Source organism: Peromyscus californicus, unplaced genomic scaffold (genome assembly GCF_007827085.1).
Source record: "Peromyscus californicus insignis strain IS unplaced genomic scaffold, ASM782708v3 Scaffold_9__1_contigs__length_137607984, whole genome shotgun sequence".
NCBI lineage: Eukaryota > Metazoa > Chordata > Mammalia > Rodentia > Cricetidae > Peromyscus > Peromyscus californicus.
The window spans coordinates 89,880,436-89,901,691 of NW_026294617.1; the positions used below are offsets into that span (position 1 = coordinate 89,880,436).

Genomic DNA, 21,256 nt, shown 5'->3' on the forward strand with positions numbered 1-21,256 from the left:
CTTTGAAATCAAGACAGATATATTAGCATTTTCAATTCATTAGAACTTTTCAAAACATGGCTGCAATCATCCCCTCGATGTTTTGACCAGAAAAAGATAAAGCACATACAGGCACAACACTGCCTCATGAATCTCTTTCCTGCTTGTCATATGTGGTCAAAGGATAACCTGACCTTGAGGGAGGGATGTAACCTTGTATCACCAAGTGTCTTTAGAGATGTGTAAGAGCAATTAAGCAAGCAATAGCTAAAACCTGGACATTCTAGAACTCTTTTAATGTTGCCTAATCTTCTTAATATACTAAAAGTTCTCTCTTTCATTTCTACAAAGACATATTTCAATTTTATCACACTATCTTTAACTCTTAAATAGAGCATTGAAGGATATAGAGAAAATGCTAGGCAAGCACACTATTAATGGAGAACTCCCTAGCCGAAAAGAGCCACAGGAAAGCTGAATTTAAATCAACACAAAATTACAAGAGGGAAAGATTAGGGTGGCAAGAACAAACCCATAAAACTATAAAAAATGAGGCAATAAAAGCAAAGCAGTGAGATGAAAAGTAATGTTTATTAATTGTCTGGTGGCTTTTCTTCCTATTGGGTCTCATCTCTCCTTTGAAAGGAGTCTAAATAAAAATCATAGCATCTGCTTTTTCATTTTTTGCTTCTGCAGAAGTGTCAGTGGCATGGTGTATTTTCAGCTGCCTTTCTGAATCATAAGCAATTGTGCACGTGACTCATCATTACAACAAGCACATACTTTGAAGAGAAAACAACATTTATTTGTGTGTTTTTTTTTTCTTAGTGCAGGTAACATGATTTTATTTGTCATGCATTTAAGGCATAATTTAAAGGTATTTAGAAGTTTATTCCCCAATCATTCCCAAGTGTCTTACTTAGTCTTAATAATTAATGTGTTGATTATCTAAAATTATGAATAAGTCCCATGCTAAAGTTAATGTGACTAAAACTTTCATAAATTAAATAACTGAGTTGTGAATTTTAACATCTAAAGCTTGAATGTGGTGTTTTAGTAATTTTTTTGTCTATTTAATTGGTTCAAGAGATATTGTAAGGCTGTCTTATTGAATGAAATACACAAGGTAAAACCCAAGGGTTAACTTTGGAGTAAACAATGACGCACAGATGATTTAGAAAGTCTGTTATATATAATGAAAATACCTAGCACTATATTTACCTCACAGTTTCTATGTTATCATCCATGGGGTCATATCTTTTTTATATTATACCCTTTATTAAACACACATATAGTTAACTAAGAATAGCTCTGATTCCTTTTCCAGATAGAAAAAAATTTACATAATAATGTTTCAAATAGTTCTATATAAACTAAATCAATTTTATCCAAAAATTGATTTTCTTATTATACATAAACATAATTCATTTGCTACATGGTCTCTGTGTAAAGAGAAATCTATTACTTCTAATTAGTTCCTCCTAGAAATAAGCATTATCTAGTTGTAGTTGCTTGTGTTATTACTCTTTACTCTTTGGCTCTTTTGTGGGCCTACCACCCAGCTTCCAAATAAATACACACAGACACCTATTATTATTTGTAAATGCCCAGTCTTAGCTTGGCTTATTTCTTGCTAGCCTTTCTTAAATTATCCCATCTATCTTTTGCCTCTGGGATTTTACCTTGCTCTATTTCTGTATCTTTCTTTCTTGTTCCTTGTCTGGCTATGTGGCTGGGTGGCTGGCCACTTCTTTTCTTAGATCTCCTTCCCAGATTTCTCCTCTTCTTTTATTCTCTCTGCTTGCCAACCCTGCCTATCCTTTCTCCTGACTTGCTATTAGATGTTCATCTCTTTGTTAGACCAATTAGGTGTTTTAGACAGGCAAAGTAACAGAGCTTCACAGAGTTAAATAAATGAAACATAAAAAAATGCAACACATCTTTGCATAATCAAAAAAATTTTACAGAAAAACAAATGTAACACATCTTAAATTAATATTGCATAACATTTAATGTCATATATACTAAGTTCAGCAAAAAGTCACATTTTGTGAAAATTTTTAATATTTTATCATTTCTTTGAAAATTTACACAATATACTATATATTCATTACTTCCATCCACCACTACCTGCAATGAAATCCTCCTAGTGACCCCTGTTGCTAACCATGTAAACTTTTTAAATACAGTGTTATTAACTATTTGAGAATTTCACAGGCTATATTTTGATCATACTCATTCCCAACTCCTAATTCCATATAAAACCTTCTTATGCCAACACCATTTCCCTCCATCTTTTATAAAAAACCTACCTGATCCAATTTCTGATGCCATATACTCACGAATGTCCAACTATAGGAGTGTGGTCCATCTACTAGTGACTTTACCCTTAAAGAAAACTGAGTTTGAACCTTGAAAAGGGGTAGTAATTCCAATATCTCATTTGTGGCTGAGCACTTTGACCAATTCTGAGTTTCTATGTTAATTGTTGCAAGGAAACTTGTCTGATGATGCCTGAGCCTGTACTATTGTATGTATATGGAGATAAGAGTTCAGAGGCTAGTTTAATACTATGTTCATTTAGAAGAATAAATCTTCACCCCTCACTGGCATCCAAGGGATTCACAGCACAAGTTCCTGACCAAATTTATAGTGCCAGACATGTGTTTTCTGCTGCAGAGTGGACCTTCAATATAATCACAAAGTACTTGATCACTTGCATAACAACCATGCTACTATTGGACCATGAGCATAATTTATCATTCAGAAAGTTGTAAGCAGGGTTTTCTATCCTGCCAGTCAGTTCTATCCCACTAGCCAGCTCAAAAATAACCACACAGTGACTTTTTATTAATTATAAATCCTCAGCCAACAGCATAGAGTTGTTACTAGCTAGCTCTTACATCTTAAATTAACCCCTGTTTCTTGTCTATGTTCTACCACATCAGGGTACCTTTTTCCAACATGGCATGTTCATCTCCTGCTTCCTAATTGTCTGGCCGGCAACTTTGTCCTCCTTCTTCCCTGTGCACTCTTTCCCCATAAGTGCCCCCTAACCTCCACCTGCCCAGCTTATTGGCCATTTAGATCTTTTCTAGAACAATAGAAGAACAAATATTCATAATGTACAAAAAGGTTGTTCACAGCAGGAAGTTGTTGTAGCTCACAGGATACACAGCTGTGTAAGGTTGCTGAAGATTTTTATTTTTTAATTTAATTTTTCATCTCCCAGTAAACTTCATAGTGACTTCAGCTACCATGAACTTTAGCTAGCATGAAGAAAACTTCTCATTTAGTACGAGCTTGATTTCTCCATGTCCAGACCAACATGTTTGCTATCTTCAGGCATAGGGTATGATGGTTCTGTTTACAGGGATAACCAAAAGCAGTTTTGTATAGTGGGTCTGAAGTCACTTGTTATCAAATCAGAAAGTGGTATCCCACACCTGTTCTTGGAATTTTTATTTGGAAACTTAGAGCTTCTGGAAGGAACATTATCTCCTTAAATAAGTAAAATCAAATGCTTTACATACACATATTTATACATGTATATATATATATATATATATATATATATATATATATATATTCAAACAGTAATTTTATAGACTATTATGTTTCCATTGAGCTTTTCAAGCATCATTAGTGTTATCTGTCCCTCACCACGACCTCTTCTCAACCCTACCCTCCCATCTTTGCTCCCGGTAAATCCTCCTGCTCATTGCTCTCATTTGCTGTTCCTATCACCAGTGCTCAAAAGTTTTTCTTCCTCCTCCCCACCAATGGCCCGTTTCTAATTTCTTGGATCTTTTCTCATAAGCAGATAACATTTACATAGGATTTGTGCTTTGCCCACAGTTCTTTTTTTTAAATACAATTTCAGGTAAGCCTTTAGAGATCACACTCAAATTTCATGTGTTTAGATGAACTTAAATAGGACTGGCTTGCATTCAACTAATATAAGTTGGGACTGTGGAAAAAAAAATGATACCAGTTTTCAAACCACAACAGATATTGAGCATCATTGTAATGGTGATAGTTGGCAGTTTAGTATTCATGGAACTCCATGAGCCTAGATCTACGCACTGGGCACATTGTCATTCATTTCACATTCACAAATCTCATGCTATTTTAAAATCTGTGTAGTTAACTTCAGAAGTGAAGAGTAAATAATTCCAAAAATGTTAGAATAATGGCTGTCATTTTGAATATATGAATAAGAAGAACAGTGCAAACAAACTGTGTTCATATGAAATTATAATCTTACATTAAAATAATGTAAATAAGGCAAAAATTAGCTGGGCAATGGTGGCACATGCCTTTAATCCCAGCTCTGGGGAGACAGAGGCAGGTGGATCTCCCAGTTAGCCTGGTCTGCACAGTGAGTTCCAGGGCAACTGCAACTACAACAAGAAATCCTGTCTAGAAAAAAGAAAGACAAAAATTAATTATGTATTAATGAAATTATAACAGTTTTGACATATTAGCTGGTAACTGATAAAAATAACAAATAATTAAAATGTTTAAGGAAATATTTGAAACAAAGTAGAAAATTACTACAGAGTTTAAAGAAGAGTGAACTTAAAATTTAGAGGCTAAGTTTGCTAGTAGTATATCTTAAAGCTTTTTGTACAGAAGCCATAAATAAACCCATAACTCATGTAATGGATGAAAGGAATAATTTGATCTTCAGAATATGAAGAAAACTTGTGACAGTTTCATCTGGACCTACAATATGAATGATGATTTCCTGTAACTTTACTACATTTTTCCATTTCTGTAATAAGATAGTAATGTAATGCTTTTTTTTTTTCGAGACAGGGTTTCTCTGTGTAGCTTTGCACCTTTCCTGGATCTTTCTCTGTAGACCAGGCTGGCCTCGAACTCACAGAGATCCTCCTGGCTCTGCCTCCCGAGTGCTGGGATTAAAGGTGTGTGCCACCACCGACCGGTTGCTTCTTAACATATAGGACAGAATAGTTAGTGCACTATTCAGCCATTACCTGTATGTGTGGAATTGTTTTTCTATATATGTATGTATGCCAATATATTAATATATATTTACATTCCTTTGGCCATCACGGTATTAATGTATTTTAATGAATTACTTTAAGTAACATAGTTTGACATCTTTAAAAAATAATGAGAATTCAGTGTTTTTTAATTGCAACTTGATATTACTATCTTTACATGTTTTCTTTGTGTTTTGTGCAAACAACAAATCTTCTAAGAAGTACAGTATGATTAAAGTATAATTTTTCTTAAATTCATATGTGATATTAACTCATAAATACTTGACTGGCTAGAAAACACATTGTCTTCTTAACCTTGTAGAATTCTTTGTAAAAGTGTGGTAATGTTTGGATACTCAACTACACATAAGCTTTACTTTTGTGTTTTTGTTTTATATGGCAGTATTTTCCTGCAAGCCCAGCATTACATAGGGTGATGAGAGATCTTGTCTCAAAACTCAAAGGTAGATAGTGATTGGCAAATGGCATCAGGCATTTGCTTTTAGCATCTATATGCACCCAAGCTCACGCACACATGGACAAATGCATTTGCACACACACATGATCATATCTACACTAATGTGTGCATATACATCATATATCCCCTTTTCACAAGCACAGAATTTGCTTTTTTTCTTTCTGACTTTTTTCTAAGAAAAAAAAATTATTCAATTTTGGGTTTTTGTTTGTTTGTTTGTTTGTTTTGTTTTTTGAGACAGGGTTTCTCTGTGTAGCTTTGAGCCTTTCCTGGAACTCACTTGGTAGCCCAGGCTGGCCTCAAACTCACAGAAATCCGCCTGCCTCTGCCTCCCAAGTGCTGGGATTAAAGGCGTGCACCACCACCGCCCGGCCATTTTTGGGGGGTTTACAGTTTTTTTAATTCATTTTACATACCAAAGATTCCCCTCTTACTTCCTCCTGCCCCTTCAGCCTTCTCCCTTCCAACCCCCCCTCCAGAGCTTAAATTACTAGCAATAGTGGAGAGGGTGCTTGCACTGGCTTACTCCAGTAATCAGATTGGTGAATACCTTAACTGTCATCATAGAGCCTTCATCCAGCAACTGATGGAAGCAGATGCAGAGATCCACAACCAAACACTAGGCCAAGTTCTGGAAGTCCAGTAAAAGAGAGAGAAGGATTCTGTGAGCAAGGGGCATCAAGGTCATGATGGGGAAACCTACAGAGACAACCAAGACAAAGTAGTGGGAACTCATGAAGTTTAGACCAACACCTGTGGAGCCTCCACAGAAATGGACTAGGTCCTCTGCATACCGAGACAGTAGTGTAGTTTGATTTTCTTAAGGGGCACCCTAGCAGTAGGATCAGAATCCATCCCTGGTGCATGAGCAGAATTTGCTTTTATTGCTGAAAGATATGTCATAGATTCTATGAACTTTAGTTTTATAAAAGTATTTAGAAATGTCATGTTAAGTTTTGGAGAAATTCTTTTTGGTTTATCAGACATTTCATTTAATTCACCATTTTCTTTAGGTACACTTTATCTTTTAAATTATTTTGTCTTAGAATTTGAGCAGTTACTTCTATTAATATGAATCCTTATATTCTTAACAGAAGCATGCTTAGGTTTTTTTGGATAGTATGTATAGACTGATTTGGACATATGGACCTCACTTCCTATAAGCATTCAACTCATATTCAAAGTAATCAGGGTTTAAATTTTGGGAATCCATCATTTTATTTTTTATTTAAAAGTGTTTTTATTCATTTTACATACCAACCCCAGATGCCCCTCTCATCCCTCTTCCCACTCCCCTCAGACTCCACTCCCGACCCTCCCCTAGTTCCCTCCTCCAAAAGGGTAAGTACTCCCATTAGGAGTCAGCAAAGCCTGGTACATTCAGTTGAGGGAGGGAAATCTATCATTTTCTAAATGGATGATATTGTTTGCACATGAAGAATGCCTTATTTTATTCTTTATAATCTTGATAGTTTTTAAAAAATATGTTTTTTACTTGTTACTGTCCCTATCATGTTATCAAATAAAACTGTTCAGTTATAATGTACAATTCTTTGCTTGATCATAAGGAAAAGCATATAACATGTAAGAATTCTGATCCTAATTGTGGAACTGTTACAATCTGTGAGGAGAGAGTCTAACTTGGAGGTCTCCATTGGGTCCCTCCCCTCAATTCTAGAGGAATACCACTGCAATGGGGGAGGAAAAATGGAGTCAGGGGGGATGGAGAACACCAGGAAATCATGGCCTACTGATTCATATAAGCAGGGCTTACATGGGCTCTGAGAGACTGAAAGTGCAGTCAAGAGGTTTCCATGGGCCTGCATCTGGTTCTCTGTATATATGTTAGGGCTGTTAATCTGGTGTTTTCGTGGGACTCCTAACATTGAGAGTGAGTGTGTCTCTGATTCTTTTGGCTGCTCTTGAGACTCTTTTCCTCCTGTTAGATTGCCTTGTCCAGCCTCAATATGAGGGAATTTGCCTTGTCTTATAGTAGGCCTGCTATTTTTCTGAAGAGGAAACAGAGAGGGAGTGAGTTTGTGGGAGAGGGGAGTTGGGAAAAAGATGGCAGGACTGGATGGAGGGGAAAATATGGTCAGGACACAGTGTATGAGATAAGAATATATTTTTCATTAAAAGTAATGTGTGGTAGTATTTTGTGTATGCTTTAGCAAATAAAGTTTGCCTGAAGGTCAGAGGGCAAAACCAGCCACTAGTTAGCCATAGAAGCCAGGCTGTGGTGGCACACACCTTTAATCCCAGCACTGGGGATCTCATGCCTTTGCCCCCAGTACTTGGGAGGCATACATGCCTTTAATCTCAGAACTAGAGAGGTTGAGACAGGAAGTGATATGGCTGGGCTGAGAAAAGGAATATAAGGTGGGAGGAGACAGGAGCTCAGGCTGTTTTGGCAGAGGAGTTGATGAGGTGAGAGGTGGCTGTGACTTATTCCTTTCTCTCTCTGATCTTTCAGCATTTACTCTGATATCTGGCTCCAGGATTTTATCATTAAGACCAATTAAGATTTGTTCTACAATAATAAATAAAATAAAAAAAAATTTAAAGTAATATTATAAGTTCTTGCTGGTGATAAGCTTAAATGCCTTATTGTTACATTGATGAAAAAATAAAAATGGAAGGTAAGTTTTGCTCTTTTTTTGTATCATTCCATTGAGGTCCATTGGTCTTTAGTTATCTGAAAGAGTTTCTTCAACAGGAAGCAGGATCTTTCCTCAGTCACATATTGAAAAAGCAAGTACCTAGATGAAATCACTGAAGTAGATGGGTGTGGACTTGGAGTGAAATTGCAACAGTGTCTTTCATCTTTTTCAATGAAGCCTAATCTATTACCCTTTCACTTTCATCTAGTTAATATTAATATATCTGGTATATATAATTTCAAACCTATGACCGTTTGTATACTGCATTTAGTATTCTCACTGTTCACATTTTGGTGTGTGCATTTGTATGATGTACTTGTAGCTATTGATAAGCTATTACAGATATGTTAAATTTATTAGGATGTTGATGGAAAATTAGAAACTACTTCTTCAGGCTTATATTTAGAAAAACAATAGAAAAATTGTACTTTATGCATCATATTGTCATAAAATAAGGATACGATTTTGAGAACTGGAGCAGTGACATCACAGTCCCCAATGGAGAATTATGTCATGTTTTCCGGAATGTACATTCTTTTTTTTTTTCCCTATCTCGCAGTGTATCATCTTATATTCCAGTAATTATTGCAAATTAATACAAGGTAAACTACTAAATTTCATAATATCAAAAAACTTTAAGAGAAAGAAAAATAACCCTTTAGAGCAAATAAAATATTCCTAAAAATTGCTACTTATGTTACAGTCATTCCTGTCATGCTAGGTAAAAACTTTTCCTTAAGAATTATTTACACATGGTCTATACTGTGAGAATGAAAACACTATTTCCTATATTGAGTATGTAATGAAATATCATCAACAGGGTAGCATTAGAGACCTCTTGCTGAAAGATTACCCTATCACAGTTAACCTCCTGTCAGTATCTGCTTTTAGTTTTATTTTTAAGACTATAATTCCCTTAAGAAGTAAAAATGAAATAATTACATGTAAAAACAATAAAATTTTGGGAGGAAACTAACAACATAACAATTGGAGGTGAAATAAAATCATGGGCTTTAGAGAATACCAAGGTAGTATTGTTTGATATGGAGATGACTGAAAAAGACTTTGGTTAAGAGGCCAGAGAAATGACTCACAGGACAAAAGTGTTGGTGGTCAAGTTTGAGGACCTGAGTTTGATCTTCAGAAACACATAGAAAAGGATAGTAGTGATTCCCACAAGCTCTCCACTGACAGTCACACCTGCACCATACCATGTGCACATAAGTACATAAGTGCAAGGGACACAAGCAATCAATATAAAAATAAGATCTTGGTTAATTGTAAATCCTTTTTGAAGAAAGGTGACATTGGTCAGTTAGCAAAGGGAATAAATGCAAAAATAAAATAATAAATATATAAAGAAGAGACACCATTAACTAAGAGAGGGAAACATTATTATTATGGAATAGACTGTGTCTGTAATACTGTGTAAATAAGTGAAACTTAAATAGCAGGCATATGTGTGTAACAAAGTTGGAAAGACTCCAGGAAAGCAAAAGGCAAGAAAAAGAAAAAAAAAACCCTCAGCATTGAGAAAACCTGATTTACGGTGGGATATTAAAGCAGTGTAATATTTATAGCTGGTGAAAGGAATGTCAAAATGATCTGCAAATATTTAAATGTTATAAATAACAAGTGGGAAAAGTATTCTGGAAGAGCCAATAGCACTGGAAGCAGTGTATTCTGAATAAAAAGTGGCAGGGATATTTACACCAATGAGAGATGAAAACACACACATCACTTCCTGACTGAATTACTAAACACAACTCCAGGTTTTCTCTTGAAGCAGTAAATGCTCTTCCATATAAATATATAGAATATGTTATTTTGTGGACTGCCCAGGCAAAGGATATGAAGAATTTTTATCAGAAGCATAATGAAAAGATATATCATATAACATCTGATTCACTATTCATTTTACTGACTGGGATTCATGACTTTTCCTTTTGATTTAAGAATGTAGCCGGGCGGTGGTGGCGCACGCCTTTAATCCCAGCACTCGGGAGGCAGAGCCAGGCGGATCTCTGTGAGTTCGAGGCCAGCCTGGACTACCAAGTGAGTTCCAGGAAAAGGCTCAAAGCTACACAGAGAAACCCTGTCTCGAAAAAAAAAAAAAAAAAAAAAAAAAAAAACCAAAAAAAAAAAAAAAAAGAATGTAAACCTTATTGTCTGTTTTAAATCCTTTCAGGAGAAAAACATGATTGAGAATGATTCATCAGTAACATCTTTAGCAAGCGAGGAGAGAATACAGAGAGAGCCTAGACAAGATGAGTCTATCCATTGAGAATTCTGAACCCACTCTATTGACTTCTTAAATTTCTTTCTCTCTCTTGATGTCCATGTAAAAGTTTGAAGTAAATATTTTCATTGGGCGGTGGTGGTGCATGCCTTTAATCCCAGCACTCATTAGGCAGAGCCAGGTAGATCTCTGAGTTTGAGATCAGCCTAGTCTACAGAGCGAGATCCAGGACAGGGACCAAACTACACTGAAAAACCCTGTCTCGGAAAACTCAACTTGGGTATCACAAATAAAAAAGTAAGAAAAACTATGACAATGAATTGCTAGTTAGGTTTTGTCAACTTGACACAAACAAGCTAGAGATTTTCTTTTTCTTTTTCTTTTTTTTTTTTTGAAGAGGAACCTCATACAGAAAAATACCTCCTTCAGATTGCCTATAGACAAGACTATATAGAATTTCCTTGAATAATGATATGGGAATAATTGTATTAATGCGACCCCTGGACAGGTGACAGTGGGAGATGTAAGAAAAAAAATCAATGAAATAATCCCCAATGATATGCAGCTAATCTCATAGATCAGTGCCTTATCAATTCATCAGAGTGGTTTCCTCCAGCAGCAGATGGGAGCAGGTGCAGAGACCCACATCCAGACAATCCATTGAGAGCCTAATTGGAGAACTCTATGGGGTCCCTTGACTCTGAGATTGGGAAATCTTGTGGAAGAGGGGGAGGAAAGACTTTAGGAATCAGAGGGATGGAAGACAACAGGAGAATGTGGCCTATTAAATCAACTCAGCAGGGCTCATATGGGCTCACAGAGAATGAAGCAACAAGCACAGAGCCTGCCTGGATCTGCATCATTTCCTCTGAGTATATGTTACAGCTGATAGCTTAGTGCTTTCTGGGACTCCAAACAGTGGGAGCAGGTCTTATTTCTGACTCTTGTGCCTGCTCTTGAGACTCTTTCCCTCCTGTTTGTTTGCTTTGTCAAGCCTGTGTATTAGGGCTTTCACCTTGTCATATTGTATCTTATTTTGTCCTTTTTGCCTATCATCTCCTGGAGGCCTGCTCTTTTCTGAAAAGGAAATGAAGAAGGAGTGGGTCGGGGAGAGAGGGGAGGCATGAGGGGAAGCTGGGAGGGGTGTAGGGAGGGAACACTATGCTTGGAATACAATGTAAAAGAATAATTTATTATCAATTAATGCGTATACATTAATTAAATTATATGTAAATAATATAAATGAAGTAAATAGAGATGTGAGAAAAAACAAAGAAGGAAGGAAAAAAGAAGGAAGGAAAGAAAGAAGGAAGGAAGGAGGGAAGAAAAGAAAGAAAGGAAGGAAGGAGGGGAGGAAAGAAAGAAGGAAGGAAGGAAAAGAGGGAAGGAAGAAAATGAAAGAAAACCACGAGGAGAATTCAGCTAACAGTATTCTTCTCATGGTCACTGCTTCAATTCCTGCTTCCAAGCTCCTGTCTTGAGCTCTTATCCTGAATTCCCATCATGATGGACTGTAAAGGAAAAACTGAGATACAACTTTTCCTCCTCAAGTTGTTTTGGCAATGGTCCTTATCATAGCAAATAAAATCTAGCAAGAACTGCAGTTATTCATGGTTCTCAACCCCTAGGCATTTTTTTTTAAATTCTTTCCCCACCAATTACACTTTTGAAAATTTGAGCTACATTAAAGAACTGGGTTTCTTTGGAAGCAACCATCTCAAATATTTTGTTATAGCTGCAGAAAGGTGATTAGTGCATTTTTCTTTAAAGTTATGTTTATTAATATTATTTCAATAGCTTTCAAAATTAGTTTCAACTCATAACTGTAACTTACTAATTCAGTTTGTATCTTATTGTTTAATATAGTAACTATATGTTTTGTATGCTCTTGAATTCCTTAGTCATCTCCCTCCTACTTGTGCACTCATAGAAAATACAATTGTATTTGCATCCAAACATACACATTTCATACCTGAATATGGTCAGAGGAAACGCATTATTGTTTGTTATAGGTGCAAGACATGAAAGCTTTATCTAAATATATGACTTACATTTTCTATGGCAAATAATTGCCAAGGTAGGAATTATTTCTAGTACACTCTCCTCCTTGGAAGTCAATACCTGCATGACTCAATTTCCACTGAATATAGGTGAGCAGAAAACAATGGCTGCATCATTTGTCTTCCTTATTAAAAATGATTCAAGCAAATGACCATTCTCAATGACCATTCATGTTTTTGAGCCACATGTAAACATAAAGGTAATGTCACCCCTAAAGACATTATAAAATAAGAGTTTAAAAAAGCAAGGCTATTTAATCACAGGCAGAAATCACCTCATAACTAGTCATCATGGAACAATAACCTCAGTTCTGCTTATTGAAAGATAAATAGATATAGCATTTAACCCTCTTTACTTTGAGAATCCCTTCATTAAAGTTGTTTATACCTTAATGCATGCTGTTTGCTAAGATCTTTTTTCCCTTCCTTCATCCTCTGCAAATTCCTAGTATTGCCTAATGATTTTTCTAAAATCCATTATTCTTTTATGTTACGCTGCCCTAAATGATGCTTTCTCACATCATTTTCTCTCTATGGGAATCCCACAACACTTTCCACATCCTCACACTATCTCATAGCTTAGTTTAATTTTACTATCAAAAGGAAAAAAATTCATCAAAATAAGGCTTCCAAATTTCATACCACTAAATCTGCAGACGTATCACATCCTGTACAACAGGTGGCACACCAGTGATTTTATATGACTTTACTACATTATCCATTTTTTTCAACTTTTTATATTCAAGCTATCATAAAAATATGCAATCAGTTAGCACATCAAATATAATAACATGTCTGGATATGAGGATCTTTATTTCTCATATCTAATAGCTAATAGAAGTTAAAAAGTCATCATAGGTTTCTTCAGCATTTGAATATATTTAATTAAATGCACATTCTAATAAGAAAAAAGAAACTATACAATGACTACCATTTTGAACTGAGATTATATTGAAATAAGTAATTATTGGTAATTTATCTGAATTTATCCAGAGGGAAAAAATTAATAAACTCAGAGGTGTAGGAATCAAATGAAGTATGGAGTATATGTGTATTGTTAACCTAGACTGGGTCAAAGACTCCAATGCATCGAATCCATGGAAATTGCAAAGCTTTCCCCAGGTGAGAGTCACAGGCATTGCAAAACCTTCCTCTGGCATGAGTACAAGTGTTTATTAGTGATTGATCAGTGTGTGAAAAATGTAGCAACTGAAGCTTCCTTGTACCTGATGACTACAACTTGAGACTGTTCTCCTGCACAGACCTTCTACTAAGATTAGCACTCCACATCTTTATGCCATAAATAATAAACACATTGAGTTTCCTTTAATTGAAAGTGTTTTCTATTAAAGCAAAATCAGCCCATCTGTTACCAATCCTTTTGCATGTGTGTCTGTCATACCTTCAATGTCTACTATTTCTTCATTCCCATGTTATCCCAGTCAGGTTTTCAAGACCAAGCAACACAAGACATGACACATAGAGTAAAGACAACCTTTTCATTTCAACCTGCATAGCACTCCCTTTTTTTTAAAAAAATGAAGTTACTCAAATGAAGTACAAACTTAATTTTCCTTATGATAATGGAAATATTGAAGTTGATCACTGTGCTTCTTCATACCTCAATAACCACCCATTGCAAGTTCGTGCTGTATCTGTCCTCTAAAAATGAGTAAGTTACCATCAATTTTCCTTCAACTTCCTGATAGTTGAGTACCACTTTCCTTCCATCCTTTGCATGTCTTGAAAACAATCTGTGACTATGTAAGACTATGGTATCAATTGCACTACTTTTTGTATTTCAAATAAATGATAGGGTCATTTTAATCTCAGTAAGAACAGAAACTTGAGAGTTCATAAGGATCATACAAATTAATATACAGTCAGTTTGAATTTCAACAAGGTGAATTTCTAACAATCTATGGCAATGAATACACTAAGATTCATCCATGGATTATACCTTCTCTGTGAAATCAATTTTCAATAAAGTAATTAAGAATTCAATAAATTAGGAGCTTGTAGACATTTTAAGTACAAATGAAATTATGTATCTTATTAGTGCAAGTGTAAGAATGCTTTATAACATTAGACAGCACCTCTGCTTGGCCTTGCATATTAGTTTTCTGTGTTTCATTAATGCTGGCTCTCAGTCCACATAAATAATATAGTTATCATGCATTATGAGTTTGCATATGAAAATGCATAAAATGCACAAAATATCATTAATAATTAATAATTACTAATCCCAAAAGTGAGTGGAAGATGTCTTTTGTCCAATTGTAAGAGATAGAAGTGAGCATTCACACAATTTACTTAAAATAGATCAGTTGCACATCAGGGCCTCTAGCAATGTGTCTGATGTTTATGATATCTTGGCCAAGAGGGGCTCACTTTCCACTTCTGGGGGGCAAACAAGTGCCATAGCAATTTGTTTTTGGAATCTCTTGGACAAACTTACCAAAAACATGAAAGAAGACATCTCATGTCTGGTATTGCCTTTTCTCTTAGGGGAGCTTCGGCACTTGGAGGGAACATTGCCATGCCTGATAGAAAATTTTAATCAAATAATATATTTATTTATCTACCAGGTTATGTTTATTATACTTTTTAAAGTACATAGCTAGCTCTATAATTTCTTTAAAAAATTTCAGATACCCTTTCTAGTATTTTTAAAATCTACCCTCCATCTGTGTTAATCTCCTCCCATTCACTAACTAAATCCTGAGTTTTCCCCACTTTCCCTGCTAAAGTTATTGTACCTGATATTCTTCTCTCCATTGGTCCTCTGCCTACTTCAGCCTGGAAATGATCAGTATTTAGTTTTCTAATTTCAGCAGTTACTCTAGGAATTATAATAATATCTCAAGATTTGGAACTCATGTTTGGGCAGTCATGTCACTGAGACTTTAAAGATGTAGTTTCTGACATTAGTAGGAAACTTGATCTCAGAGGCAAGTTCCCAGTTCTTCTGGATCTTACATTCTTTCTGATTCCCCCCTCTGAAATGTGTTCTGACCCTTAGATGGAGGAGTGTTTTGAGATGTATCTATTGGGAATGAGCATATAACTCTGCGTTTTGATTGGCTGTAGTTTTCTATAGTGGTCTCAGTTTAAATAAATTCTTCATAAATTTATAATAAAATTTGTTTAGCCAAAGGGTTCCAGTTCTGCTGTTTTCCTACATGTTCCCTAGCTTTCTCACATTTATTTCTCTAACTACTAGCTAAATTAGCTTGATAAAATCATGTCTTATTTCTTGAGTCAAGTACTTGGCAGTCTGTACAACAGCATGACTTGCCCTCCTATAGCCAGGTAGTGGGTGTTATATCTTCTCCAGACTTCTCAGATCATTACTCTAAATCTATGATGTAATAGAGAAAATGCTTAAAACTTGTTTATCCTCATGCTGCCTTCATAATCCCAGCTTAAACTTGATCTCTGAATTTGTTTTTTGGTTAAATAATTAGATATACCAAATAAGACATTTTCTGAAACATTATTCCAACTTTATTTCACTCATTTATATCACAGTAGAATTTACTATCTCATATGAATTAAAATGCAGAGAGTGTCTCAAAGCACTTTGAGAGTGTCTCAAAGTGTGTCAATGATGAGTGTTTCACTGACTTCTTGATGACACCGTGTTTTACATTATTAAAAATATTTTTCAAAACATTATCCACATTACAGTTACAATTAAATCATGTGGCATAATTTTGTGCTTTCTTAATTGAGCTGGATTAAGAGCTGGATTAAGATTACACAGCAGTAAAGAGCTAGTACTCTTTTTAGGTGGTACACAATATTATTTTATTATTTAATCTTCCTTTTTAAGGACACCTACCTGACTACTAAAATGTTATAAGTTCCACTCAAAATAATATTAAAATTCAGGACATTATACAAGTCAAAATCTATTATATTCTTTTCTGTTTTAATTATTAATCAGATTCATGCTTATGGTCCTGTAAAAATATATGTGGAATCACAGCAATGGAATATGTCTGTATAATATATTGCTATAACCTTCAACAGTAAAATTTTCATTGGAAACTTTCAGACACTGAACAAATATTTAGTTCACATATGTTGGCATAACCTCATGAAATATTTCATCCTAATTAAATCAGAAAATGTCACTTTGATTTAATGATTATTATAAATTAATTATATGCATCTTAGAGGGTTTACACTTAAGGATAAACCAGTTGAATATTCATGTGTTGATCATTTTCAATATATCATTTTTATCTATTTTAGTTTTTCACAGTTGAGTCTGCAGAATTAAAGCATGATATAAGACATTTTTTGAGTACTGGAAAAACAAAAGAGACCATACAACATTCATTTATTTGTGATAATATTTAAGAAGTTAGTTATGTAAAATGGAAATAGGGAAATAATTAACATAAACTACACATTTAAAAAATTTGCACATCAATGATCAGCATGATAGAATAACCCTTAGGTTGCAGTAACAAAAAGCTCACTAAGAGCACTAAGCAGGAGGGTGACCAACAATGGTACCAGAAACTGAGTTAATTACTTTATGTTAGGGAGGCCAGAGTTTTTGTTGGAGAGTCTACAAATAGTATTTTACTATAGCGATGCAATCCACAAAAATAATGTATCAACATGTCTCCATATATTCACAGATAAATGAGGTCTTCAGTCTTCATCAGAGAAACTTCTCTTTGCAACAGACAGAGACTTCTACAGAAAAGAACAGTCAAAAAGCATGGTGGAGAGCCCAGCCCTAATGAATGCATCTAAAATCACTCTCAGACCTAAGGCTCAGGAAACATTGAGAAGGAGGGGGTGGAAATACTGTAAGAGCCAAAGTATCATAGAGTTTGCTGTGAGACTGTGTCTTCCTAGTAATAATAGAAGCTACACAAACAACGTCTCACCAATATGTTTCCCAAATGTGAGCTGAGGAATGGACACACCAAAGAGAACAAGGGGAAAACACATGAGGGCTCAACTTTATGCAAGAAATAAGAGGTAACTGAGCAAAGCTGAAAACAGGACAGAGGGTCTTACCCAGGGAAGAGCATACCAATGGGCTGTCCAGTGTCAAGTGGTCAGTCATGAAAAAAATATACAAAGGTAGCATACAGACTGAACAGGTTAATTTAAGAATATATATGTATATATATATATATATATATATATATATATATATATATATATATATTTGCTACAATAACAATTAGTGAAAAAGTCATGAATTTGGAAGAGATTGGGAAGGAGTATTTGGGAGGGTTAAGGTGGTAGAAGCTTCTGAGTGTTATTCCAAATGGGTCTGTGCTGCTAGAAGCCTGAAAGCTTAACCAGCCAAATGCTTAACCAGGCCAAAATGCTTCTAGTTCCTGGTCCTTATGCCTTATATATCTTTCTGCCTTCTACCATCACTCCCTGGGATTAAAGGCTTGCTTTCTGGGATTAAAGGCATTAGTCACCATGCTTGCCTGTATCCGTGAACACAAGGTTTTCTGCCTAGCTCTGCCTCCCAAGTGCTGGGATTAAAGGCATGTGCTACCACTGCCTATCCTCTATGTTTAATATTGTGGCTGTTCTGTCTCTGACCCCAGATAAGTTTATTAGGGTGCACAATATTTCAGGGAACACAATACCACTACAGAGAACAGTTTTCTTTCAGATAAAGTGAGTAGATACAATTCAAGAACAGACTTGGAGGTAAAAAGACACAAACATTTAATCCATATCTCAAGGCCTGAAGATACACACCTTTAATCCAGATCTTGAGGCTGGAAGACACACCCTAAATTGGGCCATACCTTCTGCTGGAAGCATAAAAGGACATGGAAGCAGGAAGCTCTTGCTCTTTGCCTGCTTGCCCTCACCTTGCAGCAAGTCCATCCCTTCCCTGTCAATAGAGAATATTTGGAACTCCAGTATATACTGAAGACCAGTGGACACATCCAACCTCCTGCACTGAGTGAAGAGAAAACAATTGCTAGTTCTTCATTTTGGATCCAGTTTAACCTTCATACTACCTCCAGGAGAAATGGCTGGAGATGAGACAGCACAGAGATGGGACCACACACAAATCAGCCTTCAGAATTTCTCCTACATGTGGACCATCAGCAACTTCCATTTTATTGTGGAGGAAATAACAGAAAGCTTTATAAGCCCAACTTTCTCAATAGGAGCCAATGACAAATGGTGTTTGAGATTATACCCAAAGGGAATCTATGAAGTAAGTGCAGATTATCTGTCAGTTAATCTACTTTTGCTCAGCTGTCCAAAGAGTCATGTTTGGGCAAAGTTCCAGTTCTGGATCATAAGTGCTGAAGGAGAGAAAACGCAAACCAGGAGGAGCCCAAGAGCCTTTAGGTTCATGTCAGGCCTTGACTACGGATTCAAAAAGTACATCCTTCGAGATTTCCTTCTGTCCAATGCGCCTTGTCTTCTCCCAGATGATCAGCTCACCCTCCTCTGCAAGGTCAGCATGGTCCAGGACTCCTTCAGTATCTCTGATCAGAACAGGAAGCCAGGGATTCAAGTTCCCAGATGCACATTGGTAGATGAGCTAGGAGAGCTGTGGGCAAATTCCCGATTCACAGACTGCTGCCTGGTGGTAGCTGGCCACGAATTACAGGCTCACAAGGCCATCTTAGCAGCTCGCTCTCCAGTTTTCAGAGCCATGTTTGAACATGACATGGAGGAGAGCAGAAAGATCCATGTTGAGATCCCTGACCTGGAGCCACATGTCTTCAAGGCAATATGGGCTTCATTTATACCGGAAAAACACCAGACCTTGACAGCATGGCCATTGCTGTGATGGAAGCTGCTGACAAGTATGGCCTGGAACGTTTGAAGGTAATGTGTGAGGATGCCCTCTGCAGAGACCTCTCTGTGGAGAATGCTGCCCACACTCTTGTCCTGGTTGACCTCCACAGTTCAGAGCAGCTGAAAACCCAGGCACTGGATTTCATTACAGCTCATGCTTCTGAGGTCTGTGAGACCTCAGGCTGGAAGGCAATGGTGGGCTCATAGCCCCATTTAGTGGCTGAAGCATACCATTCCCTGGCTTCTGCTCGTCTCCCATTCTTGGAGCCACCTTTCGAAGGCTTGAAGCAATCCTAGGACCTGGTCAGCTGTGTCCTACACTTTTCTCCCTGAAGCAGCAGCCAGTGTTGTTACCAATGACACCTGGGTAGACTATAGGATGTGTGGAGCATTTCCAGTAAAACTTGGGAAAGACAGCATAGTATCTCAGGCTTTAATACAGCTGTAAATGAGTTGATTGTCAGTTTAATGGAGGGAAGCACTGAGCTATATTATACTCTACCCTGTTATTGTACTGGTTTAATTCTTGTCCAATGAGTTGGGAACTGGAATATGTTTTAGTTGCTGGCCCCAAGCACATTACAACAAGGTTTCTTTGGAGAAACTTGTCTGGATTGGACTGAGCAGAACACATGGTTAAGGACTCATAAAGGAGAAGATAAACATGATTGTTTGCTTACAAGAGAAGGGAAAGAGAAAGAAGACATTTTCCTCCAAATTCAGTGTGTGGGAATGGAGAGATGACTCAGTTGGCAAAAGCAATTATTGTTCTTGTAGAGGTCCCTTGTTCAGTCCTCTTCCTGTCTCCATGGGCACATCCATCTCTGTAGACAATACCTTCCCAAATAAAATATCAAATGAATAAAAATTCTAAAATCAAAAAAAAACATAAAACTTGTGATTGCCACTTCAGACATTTGTGAGCTCATCTGAGCTCTTAGTTGATGTCTGAGGTGTTGTTCTGGATCTCTGGACTGTAGCATGGTTATCATTTACTTAACAGCTAATATTGAACTATAAGTGAATACATACCATATTTTCTTTTTGGATCTGGCTTAACTCACTCAGGGTGATCTTTTTTTCTAGTTCTATCCATTTGCCTACAAATTTCATTAGCCTTTTTTTTAACACCTGTGTAATACTCCATTGCATAAATATACAACATCTTCTTTATCCTTTCTTTAGTTCAGAGACATTTAGGACATCTCCAGGTTCTGGCTATCATGAATTTATTTGAGTAGGTATCTTTATGATAGGGTAGAGTGTCCTTTGGATATATACTGAACAGTGGGTCTTGAGGTTGATCAATTAACAGTTTTCTGAGAAACTACCATCTTGATTTCCATAGTGTTTGTAAAAGTTGCCACTTCCGCCGGGTGGTGGTGGCGCACGCCTTTAATCCCAGCACTCAGGAGGCAGAGCCAGGTGGATCTCTGTGAGTTCGAGGCCAGCCTGAGCTACCAAGTGAGTTCCAGGAAAGGCTCAAAGCTACACAGAGAAACCATGTCCCGAAAAAAAGAAACCACACAAAAAAAGTTGTCACTTCCACCAGCAGTGGAGCCGTGTTCCTCTTGCCCTGCATCCTCTACAGTAGGAATTGTCACTTGTTTTATTGATCTTAGCCGTTCTGATAGGTCTAAGTTGTAATCTCAGAGTATTTTTGAACTGGCTTTCCATGATGGGCTAAGAATGTCTTTAAGTTTGACTCAACCATTTCAGTTTCCTCTGTTTAGAATTCTCTCTTTAGATCTGTACACCTTTTAAAATTGGATTATTTGTTTTCTTGATATCTAGTTTCTTGAGTTCTTTATACATTTTGGATATTAGCACTCTGTTGTATGTGGAGCTTCCTGCTCCATCAGAGACCACACAGGCCAGCAGAAGTCCATATACAGTCCACCTGTATAGCTTATCCACTTTCTTGGTACCTCCCAACCTTATCCTCAATCTGTACCACTTTGACATTGTATCTCAGTCCCTAACTTGGGCACAGATTCCCTGATTGAACAAAG

The 21,256-nt window shown here is 36.5% G+C and overlaps 1 pseudogene; it reads left to right on the plus strand.

Moving 5' to 3' along the window:
* The first annotated feature begins 18,453 nt into the window (after positions 1 to 18,453).
* On the plus strand, positions 18,454 to 19,541 carry LOC128106324 (speckle-type POZ protein-like; annotated as a pseudogene).
* The last annotated feature ends 1,715 nt before the right edge of the window (positions 19,542 to 21,256 follow it).